Source organism: Lissotriton vulgaris, unplaced genomic scaffold, assembly GCF_964263255.1.
Source record: "Lissotriton vulgaris unplaced genomic scaffold, aLisVul1.2 SCAFFOLD_1655, whole genome shotgun sequence".
In the NCBI taxonomy this organism is placed as follows: Eukaryota; Metazoa; Chordata; class Amphibia; order Caudata; family Salamandridae; genus Lissotriton; species Lissotriton vulgaris.
Genome location: NW_028246986.1, coordinates 132,922 through 149,366, shown reverse-complemented (window position 1 = coordinate 149,366; position 16,445 = coordinate 132,922).

Here is a 16,445-nt window from a genome sequence, read left to right as displayed (position 1 = left end):
AGAAAAGCTGGACTAAGTTTGTGCCATTTTAGTGCCCACATCATAAATTTCCAATTAACACAGTCAAAAGCCTTATTGGCATCCAATATTACTGCCACCAGAGGTATGCTATCAGAGGAGGCCATAAATAAAATATCCAGAAACAACCTAGAATTATCGTTCATATGTCTGCCTTTAATAAAACCTGTCTGCTCAAATCAAACCATATCAGGAATTAAGTGAGAGATCGTAATTGATAAAATCTTGGTGAAAAGTTTACAATTTAAATTAATAAGGGATATGGGTCTATAGATGGTACATAAGGAGGGGTCCTTGTCTTTCTTAGGAATCAAACAAATCATAGCCTCTAAAAAGGTGCCCCTAGCCTCCTCCTCAGAAAGAAATCATTGGTATAAAGTAAGTAAGTGCGGAAGCAAAAGATGTGAAAAACAAGAGTAAAATTCAACAGAAAACCTTTCTGGACCCGGTGCTTTATCTTTGGGTAGCATACAAAGAGCGGACTTTAGTTCAGAGAAGGATACAGGCTCCTCCAGGAAAGAAAGATCTTGTATCTGTAGCTGCGTGGTGGAAAAGAATGAAAATTGGAATGTAATGCTTCATCAGCGGGGAAGTGGTCTGGTGTATAGATATCTGTAAAAAAATCAGTAAAGCACTTCAAAATGTCATCATAATCTTTACTATTTTAGATTTTTGAGATTTGACCTTCAGATAGTTGGCCGGTAATTTTCCAGCCATATTACGTCCACCATACCATTTTGAATTTATTTTTAACAATGAATCAGCAGCTCTCTCTGTTGACCTTTTATTAAATTCGAATTTTGTTCTCATTAAAAGTTGCAGCACTGTACAGTTATTGGTGGTAAAAAAACTCATGTTCAAGTTGTTTGATGGACTGAAGTAATTAATGCGGATTCTTTGTTCACTTTTTTCTTTTTAGCCGAAACAAAATTAATTATATGTCCCCGGGCAGAAGCTTTAAAAGCATCCCATAGTGTGAAATGGAATATCGGGTGTGATATTATGTAAAAAAATCTTTCATAAAGCATTCGAAATTCTGGACAAATTCCTTATCCTTCAGTTAGCTATTATTGAAGCGCCATCTATTATGTGTTATAGTCTCAGGTAATAAATCCAAATCTATGAGAACTGGTGCATGGTCTGAAATTAATATTGACCCAATTTGAGCCTGAATGAGTGAAGTAACTAAGTAGGGTGAGAGAAACAGGTAATCAATTCTGGATCGAGATTTATGAACAGTAGAATGAAAAGTGTATTCTAGTATGCCCGGAGAGAATAACCTCCAGGAATCTACTAATCCCCTAGAATGGACAAATGTTGTAAATAATTTCTGCTTCTTGTTAGGGACATGCTTAGCGCTTTCCTCCTTCTCTATTACCAAGGGATGGGTGTTGTGTACATAAATAACAACCCCATTTTTATGATCAAGAGCTGGAGAACAAAAACATTGTCTGGCCCAATTTGTATGTAGTAAGTTTAAATCTTTATCAAGTAAATGCATTTTTTATAATAAAGTAATATTACATTTAAGTCGAGCTAAATGAGTCAGAACTCTCTGTTTTTTTATAGGATTATGTAATCCATTGACATTCCAAGAGATGACCTTAAGGGAGTTTGCCATTGTGGTGTTTTAACAAACATATTGATCTAAAGCATCCAAAAATGAAACTATAACAACAAACCATCTGAATATAAATATTTGGTAATAAGTTCCAGTCGTCATATTCAATGAAGAACTATAACATATAGTAAGGTCAATAAGAAAAATTGTGAAAAAAATAAAAGAAAGAGAAAGGAGCAAAAAGGAAACAAAAGAGATGAAAAAAAGAAGAGGAATAATAACTTTGATAGAGACAAAAAAAAATGACAAAAAGCAAAAAATCTTTAGGCATAAAAAATGAAAGACACTTCCAGTGCAAGGAGAATATGATGGTGGGGTAGGAAAGCACAAGACCAAAGACAAACAGCAGACAAGAAACCATTTAAGTGACAAAACAGTATTAGCGGAGACGGTCAATACCTTGAAAAGGGGACAGAGAATAATAAAGAAATAGAATGACAGAAGAAGGGGAAAAAAGGATGTTACATCAGTCCACATAACCATGACCCATAAGACAGTAAAACAGATAAGTCAACTTATAAAGGAAAGTAATACATTAATATACTATAAAAACAACTTACCGAACACAAGGATACTATGTAAACAGTGGCTACAGGAGGAAGATATTTGGGAAACAAGACACCATAGGAGAAGTCCAAAGTTAGACAACAAATAGCTGCAAGATGAACAAATAAATAGGAAGGGTAAACAAATAGACCATTTGAATAAGGACAACACCAGAAGCAACAAATAACAGTTAAACATGGTACCACTAATGTCAATATAATAATTCATAGAAAGTAGGATATGTTTTTAGCTCAGCAACAAATGTTAAAGAACAAAATCCGTGTTCAGTGAGGCGACATTCAAACCAAAAGTTTAAACTTTTCCAAGTTCCATTGCTTTACCCTTATGCTGGAGAATACATTTCTTCAGATCTTCAGGACAATCAAATGAAAATGTTTGGTATTTTATATGTGACTTTAAAGAAGCATGGGTGCACAAGTCCATATCTTGCATTCATAGCTCGTAGAGTTGGCTGGAAAGATAAAAATTCCTTCCATCGCACAGCAGTTGCACGTGCTACATTCTGGAAATAAAGACCCTCTGACCAAACCATAGAATTTTTTTACTTTGCTTAGCGACCGTTAAAACCATAAGCAGTTCAGTATACTCTAGAAAAAGAACAATTATTCCTCTTGGCTGGTCAGAACTTGAAGCACTTGCAGATTTAGGGCCAATTCAATGGGCACGTTGGAAGTTGAGATGAGTTCCTTCTTTAAGGCCCACAAGTTTGGGAATATGTACACTAAGACAGGCAAGCATGTGTGGCCCCTCGGCTCCATCCGGAATACCATGAATACGAAGGTTGTTACGCATGTTGCGGTTTTCTTATTTGTCTGTCTGTTGCTTCAGGAGCGCTATCTCTTTAGACATGGCATCAATTTTGACAGCCGCATCCTGCACATCACTGATCCATTGTTCGACTCTTGACACCCTGGATTCCAGGTAGACCACATTTCCTCAATACGTTGAAGTGTAACATTAGTCTCCATGACAAAGGGTTTCAAATGTTTGATCTCCTCCATAAGGTCTTCTAAAGTCAGAGGTAGAGGAGACTTAGGAGTCGATTATGATTGAGGTGAATCCGCATCCTCCGGGCCGGTGGAAGCCACCGCCGGCCCAGAGGATGCGGATTCACCGCCGCGGTCAGAGAAAACACCCACCGCCAGATTATGATGGCGGTGGGAACAGCGGCAGACGGCAGGTCCGTCCGCCGCTGATCGGCGGAGTGTTGACCGCAATTTGGTGGCGGTGTCTGCAAGACACCGTCAGCCAAAACCATGCATTTTTAACCTTGCGGCGGGTGCTGCTTCAAGTAGCATCCGCCGCAATGTCAAAGATATGGGATGTGACCGCCAGAGTGGTGGTCACATCATAATTGGTATGGAGGGAACGCCGCTGCCCCTGCGGACGGTCCCTCCCCCTCGGGGGTGGCGGACGGACGCAGGTCCGTCCGCCATCATAATCGACCTCTAAGTAGGGGAAACAGGGTCTTTTTTTTGCCTCTTTGGAGAAGCATTTGAATCTTTGCGTACCGTAGGCATGACATTAGATGTAGTGACCGCTTTCAGAGAGGGCTCCATAATCGCGCAAAAAAAGAGTAGAAACTGCCATGAAAAAGACCTAATGCAACGTACAAAAAATTACCAAAATTGTAACATTACTCAAAAATATCAATAATTAAATATTGACTAGAGAAAATTGTTATGAAGGAGCGGATACCACAAATAGTTCAAGCAGTGAAACTACTTGCGTGCCATCTAATCGGCATGAACGTTTTCTCCAAAGTTGATGCGTTTAGAACCATCAACTAGGCATTTTAAAAGTACATTCGAAAAAGATTGCAGCTTAAACTTTCTATCTCCAAAATATTTTCAACAGGAACAGATTACAATGCCGTGAATGTATTAGGCTCCTTATATGCCAGGTCACAGTGGAGAAACTGCTATTAAGTGGCAGTCATTTTCACAATAGTAACCTCCAAGCTTCTCTGTCTTTTCTATAAGCTTGGGGGCCGTGCATGTGTATATATTGTTGTGTGGAAGCTGGAGAATGAAGACATCAACAGAGCGCTTCATAGCATACAAAATGGCGTCCGTAACCGCTGATACTGAGGTGCACGAAGCAGGCGAGCAAAAACAGGGTAAATGGGTAGAAATAGCCAAAAAAAGGAAAAATACCTTGCCAGCCCGCGTTCACACACCAAGTTCATCCAGATAAAATCTTCAAATTTCAGCACGGCCACCTGTAGCTGCTTCTCATCTCCAGCGCCGAGCGGAGCTTTAAAAGCCTGTGGCCATCTTGCGGGCCTAAAAAACATACGTTGATGGGTGCCCGGTTCTAAATTGCAATTCCAACATAGATCATTAGCTCATAATTTTTCATTTGTGTAAGTGAGCAGGAGTCCAATGTAGGAGATTCATTGTGAAAAATTTTGACTGAATAAGTGGTGGAGCAATTTTGTTACGAAGGGATCATTTCTGAATCAACTGCTAGGTATCATGGGAATTGTGTTTAAATATATACTCTTCAAAATTATGAGACCATTTAACACAAGTAATTGTGGATTGTGAAGATTGTGGAGTAGAGAAAAATGTGTACATTTTGGAAGCAATATGGCCCGAACGTAGCCACAGAGCAAGAAGTGTAACAATAACCGAGTATAGAGAAAGGATTACCTTAGAATGCTTCACTTAGAGTTTTAAAAAAATATTTCAATCCTTGTTACTCAGACTATGTTTTTGGTTAGGAAGGAAAGGGGATGAGGGTCATGATTAGTATCATAGTGGTCTCTCACTAGTCTAATACCTTTAAAGGCCCGCTGAGAAGCTGTATTAAGATCAATGTTAGTAGTGAGTTTAGGATTAAGCCCTAAAGATGTCCATCTAGATTTATGAATGGGTTTTGAGAGTCTTATATCAAGATATTTTAAAACACTAATCGTATCAGACATAATACGCTGAGAGTGTGCAATTATACATTTTTAGATTGTGAGGAGGGAGAGAGTGATAAAAGAAGAGCACAGATCTCATTATATATGTACCCACAGAGGTATATAATGATTGAGATTCAGGTAAAAAACAAATTGCTCCTTGGGCCGCTAGGAAGGATGTTTGGCATAATTTCCAGTCGGGGTTACAGCCTCTTAATGTGGGGGGTTTCCAAATGTATTTATTGGAAATTCTAGCTCTCTTATCAGTCCATAAAAACCTTGAAGTGAGTATATCAATTTCATGAAAGAAGGATGATGAAAGTTTTAAAGGAAGCATAGAAGACAGGAAATGTATAATTGGAGGTATCATAATTTCAGTGTTTGTAATCTACCCCATCAGGAAATATATTTAGGTGACCAAGAAGACGAGAGATCTCTAACTTTGTTCATTGTGTGAGATTCATTATAGAGGACAATATCTGTAAGGTCCCTACAAAACCAGATCCCCAGATATTTAATGCGTGTGGATTGCCATTTAAAGCTTGAATCTCCTAAGTGTGAGGGAAGACACAATGAATTCAGGGGGAACACTTCCGTCTTTTCTTTATTAAGAGTATAGCCAGAGACAACTGAAAAATCATGAATACTGTTGAAAATAGAAGGGATCGCAGATTCAATGTGTTCTGAAAAAATAAGGGCATTGTCTGCGTAAACAGCCATTTTTAGGCTGTGTGTTCCAAACTGGAACCCTTTGTTCTCAGGATTTATATTAAGAAAGCAGAGAAGTGGATCAATAGCTAAAAGAAAGCGTAGGAGTGAAAGTGGGCACCCTTGTCTTGTTCCTTGACGAAGGTCAAAAAAGGAGGATGTTATACCATTGATTCTATTAGTCTTAGGTTGCCCATAAAGGGCCATGACCACATTAATAAAAGATATGCCAAGGTTGTGTGACTCTAATACCAAATGTAAAAAAAGGCCAAGATACCTTATCAAATGCCTTTTCAGCATAAAGGACAATTGCTGCAGATGGTAGTGAGGAGAGTTTTGCTTTTGCTAAAATGTGACAGAACGTACGAATGTTGTCCCTAGCAAACCTACCCTTAACAAAGCCTATTTGTGAGCAATGAATGAGGTTGGGAATGAGACTTTCCAGTCCATTTGCTAAAATCTTCGCAAACATTTTTGCTTCCATATTCAATAAGGAGATGGAACTAAACTTTTTGGGATCGGAATGGTCTTTGCCTGCCTCAGGTATAACTACTGTAGTGACCTCGGCGGCCGTACCTGAAACTATGCACGATAAAACAAAATGGTCAAAATTCTTCTTAAGATATTTAGTGATCGAGGAAGTTAACGTTTTATAAAGGCAATGGGATAACCGTCCGTGCCAGGACCTTTCTCAGAACGAGTAGCCTTAATACCTGAATAATCTCTTCAATTTAAATTGGCTTACCTAAATTGACTTTGTCTTCATCCGATATAGTAGCAATAGGAAGAGAATTAAAGAATTGTTGGCAAATTAGCTTAGGACACTGCCTTTGAGAGGTATATCATTTTTCATAAAAATCTCTAAAGACTTCAGGAATTTCTTGGGTATGAAACCTTTTCAATCCATTTTTATCGGTAATGTGGGTAATTTGTGTGGTGTTAGTATTACGGTATTTGAGTGTAGACGCTAACAATTTGCCAGCTTTATTACGTAAGAATAATAGACGTGATTTCTGAGCGTGCACTCCAAGATTAGCTCTTTTGGTAACTATGGAATTAAAAGAATATTTCAAGTGTTTAATGTCCTGCAGAAGAGATTTGTTGCTAGGATGTCTATATAGTTCCTCTTTTTGTTTAATTTAATCTCCTAAAGATTGGAGAGCTCTTCTACTATCGCCTTTCTTTTGGACTTTTTTTAATAATGTGACCTCTTATTGTACACTTAAACGCATCCCACAGTATTATCGGGGAATCCATTGATAATTCATTTTCTTTTAAGGAATGAGCAATCTCGTTATTAAGTTCCTTAACTTCAGCATCATCCTCTAAAATGTCAGTGTTTAGGTGCCAATTACAGGGCCCTTTTGTATCTTTAAGGCTAAAACTAGATAATGAAATTGCTGCATGATCAGAGACAACTATTGGGTGGATCATGACATTTGTTGTATTTTTTAAAAGGGAAGCATCAATAAGAAAGTAATCAATACAAGAAAATCTTAAATGGGGGAGGACAAGAACGTGAAATCCCTACCCGCAGGATTATGGAGCCTTCAGGCATCCAGGAGATGATATGAAGAACACATACTACGAAGTTGTTTATGTGCCCTGGGAGGGACGAAATTTAAATGCAGAATACCCATCTAAAATAGGATTGAGTGGAAGATTAAAGTCTCCTCCAACAATTGTTTTTGAATTTTTTGGAATGTCAGCAAGTTTTTTGTGTATTGCTCGCCAGAAGTTAGGGTCATCTGAATTTGGAGCATATAAATTCATAATATATAGATCCTCAGGCCCATTGGTCAGTCTTGTAAGTAACCATCTCCTGCTGGTGTCATGTTCAACTGCATTTATAGATAAGCCAGATTTTTTTTAAATAAGGGTAATAACCCCGTTTCTCCTCCCAGAAGCTTCAGAGCATGTGACATCTAACACTCAATCTCTTCTTATAAGAAGGGCTTCCTTAAAGCTTATCTTAGTCTCTTGGAGTAGAATCAAATAGCCAGATAAACTCTTACAATAATCTAGAATCTTGGCCCTCTTTACTGGGTGATTCAAACCCTTAACATTAAGGGAAACTACGTGTATACCGGGCATTCGTATATATTGCTTACAGACAGCAGATAAAATTGAGTAAGGGGTTCAGTGATAGCCAGAAGATATGTTTGGAGCAGAGGAAATGAAGCAGATGTCCCATTAATAAAGTGTGGATGGAGAGGACGACTAAGGAATAGGGAAGAATCAAGAGGGTTCCAACGCTCTCCAGATATATCCTGAGCCCTTTCACACCAGGGGATGTCTGTAAAAGACATAAAGCATGGGGAACAAACGTGGATGAGCAGCATCAATGCCTGCCATCATCGAACAGACTACTGAGTCAGTGAGAATCAGAAGAACAGGGGAAACAGCGGAATAAAAGTTGCCATCGTAAATGTATAACCCACGGTTTGTGTGATGACAACATTCATATAACAAAGGTGTGGCATCAAGCAATTGCTAAATAATTAAATATGAAGTGAGGAGCATGTATGTAAAAAGATGACATTCCATAAGTAAACTTGTCATAACTATTATAACATATACATCTCAGCTTATATGTACCCCTTCACATCTTGAAACATTCATATAGGTTCCAGTGTTGTACTCACAGCATTGTCGTAAATTGGCTATATGGTATAAGGTAATATGTAACTGTGTGTATCAAATTCTAAAGATGCATCACATAATGACATAACATTTAATTAGGCAACAGAAAAAAGCATTTATGATAGATACCATTAAAAAAAAGAGCCAATACTGACCGCAGCACTAGCAGCAGAGCAAAGTAGATATATATATATAGCATTAGGGTCCCTATGTAAATGACAGAGCAAGTCATTGATGATGATTAGATAATAAATATCTATATGGAGACTAACTTTCATTTAAAAATATCTAAAAAGAGATCAAGGGTAGAATACTTACATATAATAGGAAAGCTATCAAAAAGAGGCACAAGAATAGGCAATATTGAACAAATTACCATCACATGCTAAGCGGTTAGAGTAATAACAATCATATTGAGAAAATAACATTATAGCCAACGAAATTTAAATGGATATGTACCTTTAGAAAGACCATACCAGATGAACCCCCACCTCCTGCAATCATATGACACTCTTAAAAAAGTATGTCCCTAATGTAACTTAAACATGACATGTGTATTGCGTAACACTGCATAAAATGTCAAAATCTGACCTGTGCAGAATACGAAATACATCAGAGCAGTAGTAGCAAGCAAAATCACAATAGAAGTTGCTGCGTAATATACAGTGAGAACAACCTATAATAATTAGAACAAATTACATAAAATATTGTAATTAAAAGATATGCAAAGATATAACCAAATTCTATTGAGCGAAAAAAAGGATAGATTTTATCATGGAAGCGTAGGGAGCAGATCAGGTCCATATGAATGACAAGGAGCGTTAAGTTGCAGGTAGAGAGTCCAAGTCATCTGAGATTCCGAGTGATTATCCCAAAATGTTGAGAGGTCTGCAGGTTCATAAAAGATCTGTGGGTGATCTTTGAAGGTTATCCCGAATCTTGAGGGGCCAGGGAAAGGGTATGGGATACCCATATTAGTAAGTCTTCTATGCATATTAAGTAAGCCTTTTCTACAGATTAAACTATATCTGGCAAAGTCCTGCAAAATAGAAATTTTAGGACTTTCCCATTGAATCGTCTAAATCTTCCTCATTTGTGCTAGGGTTTGATCTGTGTGTTGGTGTCGCAATGGTTTGAACATCTACGTTCTTGGGGAGGACATATTTTTAGGTTTAAAAGTTGGAACTCTGTGAGCTTGTTCTATTTCAAAGACTTGTTTGAAGAAGATTTGCCGAACCTTTGGGATCAAAGTAATCAAGAAGTCAATCACTGAAGGAACAGAATTGTCAATCCCCTCTGGTACTCCAAAAATACGGAGATTACTTCTCCGATTACGATCTTCCTGTTCTGTTAAATTTCTTCCTTAACACCTTGGCTGCAAGAGGTTTTCCCCCCCGGTGCTGGACTCACAGAGTTACCTTTATTCATGACGAGCTCAGCTTGTCATAAGCACAGCTCAACCGTGCCTCATGACGAGCTGAGCTCGTCATGAGCAGCGAAGGGGTTAAAGATCGGAAAGAGCATTGCAGACTTTGAATGTGTTTTGCTTGCTTATTTGTGTAATCGTCCACATTACTTATTCTTGTCTCAGCATTAGACATACGTATTGAAAATTCTTTAAAGTCATTACGAATCCCTGCCACCTCTACCTGAAGTAAATTTGTGTTGCTTTTGGTGCTTTGAGATATGTCATGTACCGTGTAGCCTCTAGCGTTGAAGCGGAGTCAGGACTGCCTTTACCCAGTGATTCTGGGATAGGTGGAGAGTGCTTGGAAAGTTTCAGGTTTCCTTTGGAATCTCTGTCTTTAATGTTACCACACGTTCCTTCCGTTATTGAGTATGCGCGAGTGGACGATAGTAATGTATGTTGAGATTAGAAACAAGATATACTATCTGATGTAGGCAAATATATCAAAGAAAGATGTTTAGGAATGGAATGTTCAAAATTACTCACGTATCGTAATGACCACGATCAGGCAAACTTAATATATTCGCAGAAGAGCAGGCAAGGCAATATGGATGAGTCACTGAAATCAGAATAAAGAAACTGGCTGCTATGCGAAAAGATTTTCCATCTATGCACTGCAAATCACTTGCTGATGTATCAATCACATATTAGGAGGATGAATAAACAGAGTGCATTAAGCAGTGTTTGACCACCAGCCTATAGAACACAATAAGAAATGTGAGCACACTCCAAAACAACGCAGGAATTAATCCTGAGGAGAGAAGCACCAGTGCTGCCATTTTGAGTGAAAAATACACTGCAATTTCACTGATTATTAGGAAAGAATTAACGCCGAACAGCAGAAAAACCCTCTGGGTGAGTAGTGCGCTATATAAATTCTTGAACTTGAACTTGAACCTGTCAGCAGGAACTTCACATACCAATGAGGTTCCTCTTAGCATCCGCAATTTTCAATCCCCCATTGATGAAAGAATCAAGCACTCCCAGCACTTGTAAATATATAGTCCAAGATCTGGGGTTTTATTATTTAAAACTGCTGCACACAGTACCTCTGACTCAGTAGGAAATATAATCTGCAGTCCTCCACACTGCGCTTAATCTTCTGTGAGGATTTTAGGAACTGGCACCAGCTTTCGATCTCCGTGACATAGCTGCAATATCGGCCGGTATTTCAGGGCACTGCTGCATTAGAAGCACAACGCGTCTATCGGTTTTCCAAAGAAGATTCAAAGCACGAAAAACTCTCTCCAGGGCACACGGACCGCTCCACCATTCAAGGTTGATCAAAAATCACCCAGCAAGCATTCCAACTTTAGCATCCGCACCGAAGATGCTGCAGAGCTCAAAAAAAGGCTGCCATCTTCGATGTGCATCAAGCCACGCCCCCGCCAAAGAAGTGCACATTTTACTACAATAAAAGTTAACATATATATTTGTAATGTGGTGAGTGCAAAATGTGCATGTTTTCCACAAAAAGTTTCAATTGCAAAGTAGAAAGGCCTGCATTTAGGAAATGGATTTCCTCTCCTAATCTAAACCAAGACTTAAATTGTAGGCAAATACTATTTAATAGAATTTGTTGTATGTGTATTGTCAGATTTTGTTAAAAAAAATTCTATTACGTAGTCCTTTGGTTTCTTATTTATCAATCTTTACCGTGTAATAAAAAGTCCAGAAAGCTACTCACGGACACAAAAAGTGCCAGTATACTTTGGTGTTATTGCACTGCAGTGCTTTTCCTCAAACCTGTGGCAAGAACATCATCAGACTGGAGACAAAGATGTACAAAAAAAGAAACAAGCATTGAAAATGCATTAGGTCTCGCCTTTGATTAAGTTAGAGCCATTTGCTTTACTGATGGTATTGTATAGCAAAGCAAATGGCTTTAACTTAATGAAAGGCGAGACCTTATGCATTTTAATGCTTCTTTTAGAAACCTATAGCTTTTCTAGATCACCCATGGGTTTCACACTGGTTTCTACCTCAAACTGGAAGTAGGTTGACAGCAGGAAAAATGTGCTGCTACTTTGACAAATGCCAAAGCTCTGGTAAATAAATAGTTTTTTTAATTGAGCTCTACATGTTCCTGAAAGCTGTGAAGATGGTGACTTTAGCCCAGCAGTAAAGGGGTTAAACTTGAACTTCAATGTTTGATGCTGTTTTAGAATGTGATCTTTAGAGCAGTATTCTGACCGTGTTTGACATTCTTTTAAGTCCAGTGAAGGACACACTTGTACGTGGGTTTTTTGTTGTGTGAGTGGCCCATGCTCCTATGTGAGAGTTCATCCACAGCTCTGTGGTTACTGAATCTGTGGATTTCCGGGGCTTGATGGTGGCATTGCACGTGTAAAGTTTAACCGGTGTCGAACACATAATAAACACAGCTATGCTCCTCTGAAGGGTTTCTTAATATGTAAAAGTACAACGCCACATCAGAATAGTGATCAAATGAAGTCAACAACCTGGGAACTAGATTAATGATAATGCACAAGTAATATGGTTGAAAGAACGGGCACTTGAAGGCACACAGCCCTGAATGTTCCACACTCTGTCTGAATGCGTGGCCACAGCTCAGTACGAGCGTTGAATGCACTTGCACCTGCACTGGTGTGCATTAAGAACGTTGTACAGAGTGAAGAACGGAGACAGGAAGCCGGCTCGGGATGTGGAGGACTCCGGCTCACCACGGGATAACTGTTGAGCTGTTCCCCACAATCACCTATGGGTACTGAGAGCATCGAGAAAGGATTTTAATTAGCACCTGTAAGGGACGCCACTGAGATGCTGGTGGTACTTCAAGACAAGCCCCCAACTCCCCGAGCCCTAGAACGCTTACATTGTAGGGGACTGAACAGAATTCCATTACAATGCACACCAAGTTCTGGAAAGAACGAGAACACAGATGAAAGAAAATGCCTGTAAACTGCAATTGTATTTTGATTGAAGCATCTTACTTTGCAGGGCAATTACTTGCATCACCGGATGTTGCTATGCCCTACTTGTTCATGGCGAACCTACATTTGACTGCCCTGTTTTGGTGTTCTGGGACAATTACTGAGTGTTGCTGAATATAAGTGTCATACTTATCCCTAGCTGTAACCCAAGTGGTAAGTTAACCACACACCCCACAAAAGATGCTGCCCAGTATCCCCTAGCTGGTGTACCAGAACCAGTGCCTCCCAGGCCCCACGTTGTGTAAAATAACGCTCATTCCCAGATCACTGCGATGCGCCCTGCATAAAGAGTACTGTGGAAGGTGGTCCGAGAGCAGGGAAGGGGATATGTACGGGTGGGGCTAAGGTGAAGGAGGGCTGTGGACCCGTTCATCCTGGTTTCCCTGTGCCTATTGGCGAAGGCGTTCTATTTTTAGGGATGTCACCCTCCTCTTTAAATAAACCTGATCCTATTTCACAACGTGTTGTCCACTATTTCTCTTGTTTCGGAGCCCTTTTCTGAATCCCCTCGACATTCCGTTGAGCCTCAGACCCTCGAAACTGGTTTTTCGCGGTTCAGTTCCCATTTTGCACTTTACTAACAACAGATGGTAAATAAACATTCAGGCCTCCCTGTCAGGCCTGATTCTTCACACGGTTCAGTGCCTGAATCTGACTTCATGCGCCCCTCAATGCTAAGCTAAGCACAAAGCTGTGTTCTTAGTAGGCGTGCTGCCCTTAAGCCGTCTCATAGGTCATGTGTTTCTGTTACTGACATGATTGGTGGCGCTCTTCACATCTGAGATATCTGTCTCGGATGGAGAGCTTGCTCGCTGACCTCAGCCTTGGTAAAGTTTTGAAACCACGGCTGCTTATCTCGGTTCAGAGTCACCCGTCTCCTTGGGATGTGCAACAGCGCCGCGTGCTGCCGGCTGTCCTCGTGCGACGTACACTATTTGAGGGAAGCAGCTCCGGACTAGGGAGCGATGTTCTTTACTATTGGCTCTGTTCTAAAAAAATATAGTGCTTGCGGTCCCGAAAATGAAAGCTTGAAGGAGTCTGTGTCCCTCTGCAAGTAAACGATCCAATCCCGGTGGGCGGGTCCAAAAGCGGACAGGGTGACAACCCTCCGTGTAATAAGATCCCTCCGCTGCATTACATCAATTACAATCATTACACTGTGTTTTGCATAATCCATGATTCAAAACGTCGCGCACAAATTAAAATTGCAGGCGGCGCAGCGACAAGACTTCTGGAACTGTATTGATTCCAAGAAGCCATCGCATGGCAAGAGCCGCGCATGCGCTCTGCTAACGCCAGGCGAGAACTAAAAAACAAGGTAACACACCATCTTCAGAAATGCATCTAAGGCTGTAATGCATACCCCAACCCTGTTAAAATATAGGGAGGAGTCGAACGTGCATCCCTATACAGTAACTGTCTTCTTCCACTCGCAGAAGCCGTAGTCATTAATTGACTGTATCATTTTCTGTGGCCCTGTACAGAACTCTGCTGGCTTTTGGCTTGTTTCATGCTATTCAAATGCCACATTCCTGCATAATTATATGCATAATACACTTTATCATGGGTGTCCAACATTGGACCAATAGGTCTTAATCAATGTTTTTAACAGGAGGACCACTGACTCAGTAAATGATTTCCAATAAGAAGAAAAAACATGTCTGTAAATGTATCTTATGTGGATCGCTTGAAAAAGTGGTATGGATCTGGCCCTACATTGGCATCCCTGATCTGTGTAACGTGCACACATGTGCAACTCTTTGCTAAACCTCTGTAAAGTATCTTTTCTGCTGGACTGGACTGCTCCCACCTTTCCAATCCACGGTCATTTAATGAAATCAAGTGGGCATGCCCTGAGTTGGCACACCATTTTGGTTTCCATGCCCAATCATTCTGGAGCTGACAACACGGTGCAGATGAATGCAACAGAGAACGGCATAGGACTTAAAATGGACAATTATTCACACGAAACTAAAGACAGACCACAGACTGATTTCACCACCAATCTGCCTGAAAAGAATATATTTCAACCACTGAATCAGTGGTAGCTGGAGTCGTCAACATGCACAGAACATCACTAAAAACAGACAACACGATCACTGTGCATGTGGGAGTTTGTGGCTAGGGGCTTTGGAATAAAGTCCATCACCACTGTAAGCTATTCCATATGCCACACATGCCCGAAGAGTGGTGGGGATAAATGAATTGCAATGACCAACTGAGCAGAGCGGCTTATTGTATGCAGCAGTAGACCTGCCCTCCTGGGTTCAAACCTAGTGTTATTCATCTGAGGCGCTGGAACTAAGGATGGGAGAGATGCTGTAGAGCTCCTGACCTGGGGGCAGAGTAGAAGGATAACAGAAACAATGCAGCCTTTCAATCATTCTTCATTGCATGAAGCATTAATTGTTTCTTCCAGTGCAGTGAAGCGTCAATGATGATAAAAACAGCTCAGAGGACAAGCTTTCAATAAATCACTACACGTGTGCTTGTTAGGTATATCTACGTTTGCACTATGTAAACAACAAACGTATATCATTCTTGTGAGCAGGTGCTACGAACAACGAATGCAATCGGTATAAGAAAGGCACCACTGCAAAAAATAGCTTCATTTTAAAGTTGGCAAATATGAAACATGTGGCTCGTATGCATTTGGCTCCTTTAATCCTAGAGTGTGGTGGCGGGCAGGTTTCAAGCTGCAGTGAGAAAAGAACTCGGAACACATTTATGTTACCCTTATCTGCGTGCATGGCTACAACCACTCTGATTTGTTCTACTTAAATCTATTTCAAATAGCTCTATTTTTATGCAAAGTGTCACAATGTATTAATTTGCTTAGGTATACTGCATTCTAATGCACCGTTAAACCACATTTTCACAAACAAAAGCCTAGGACTACCACCTCCTTCACTCCCAAACACACATGCTTCCATCATAAAGTATTTTGCTTATTTGCTGCACAGGCTCATTCAGTACAACCCAAACTTTTTAAAACCCCTATAATTTTAGTGAGCTAATGCTCCTGGCCAGCACCCCCAGTCAGAAAATTGTTTCCAGCTGCCCTGATTAGCGCTACCTTAGTTGCTGCGCCAGGGTCATTCTTCAGGGGTGTACTGCTGATCTGTTTTTTTAAATGTAGAAGAACCGCACGTCTGTGGGGATGTTTGCAACCCAAATCCAAAAACTTTTCAGATAAAGAGGCTGACCATATAATGCTTCGAGCTGGTGGTGTTAAATGGTTCATGCATGGGTAGAGGCCACTGTGTCTAAGATGCCTTTTGGCGCCAAAACTTCAGGACAGCTCACTACATCTCAAGGGCAGGTAGGGCCGGGGTAGTGTGAGTCGCATTGCATGTCGAGGACAGACCATAAAACGGCCTGTGGAGTGTGGAAGAGTCAGTGACTTGTCATTTCGCTGCCTCGGCCTGAGAAAGTGTCAGTCACATGACAGGTTCCGCCATATGAAGGTCTGGTATGCCTGGGTGAGGAAGGATAAGTTGCCTGTAGGTTAATCCACCCTGAAAGCTGGCAGGCCTAGTAAGGGTTAATCACTTGGCA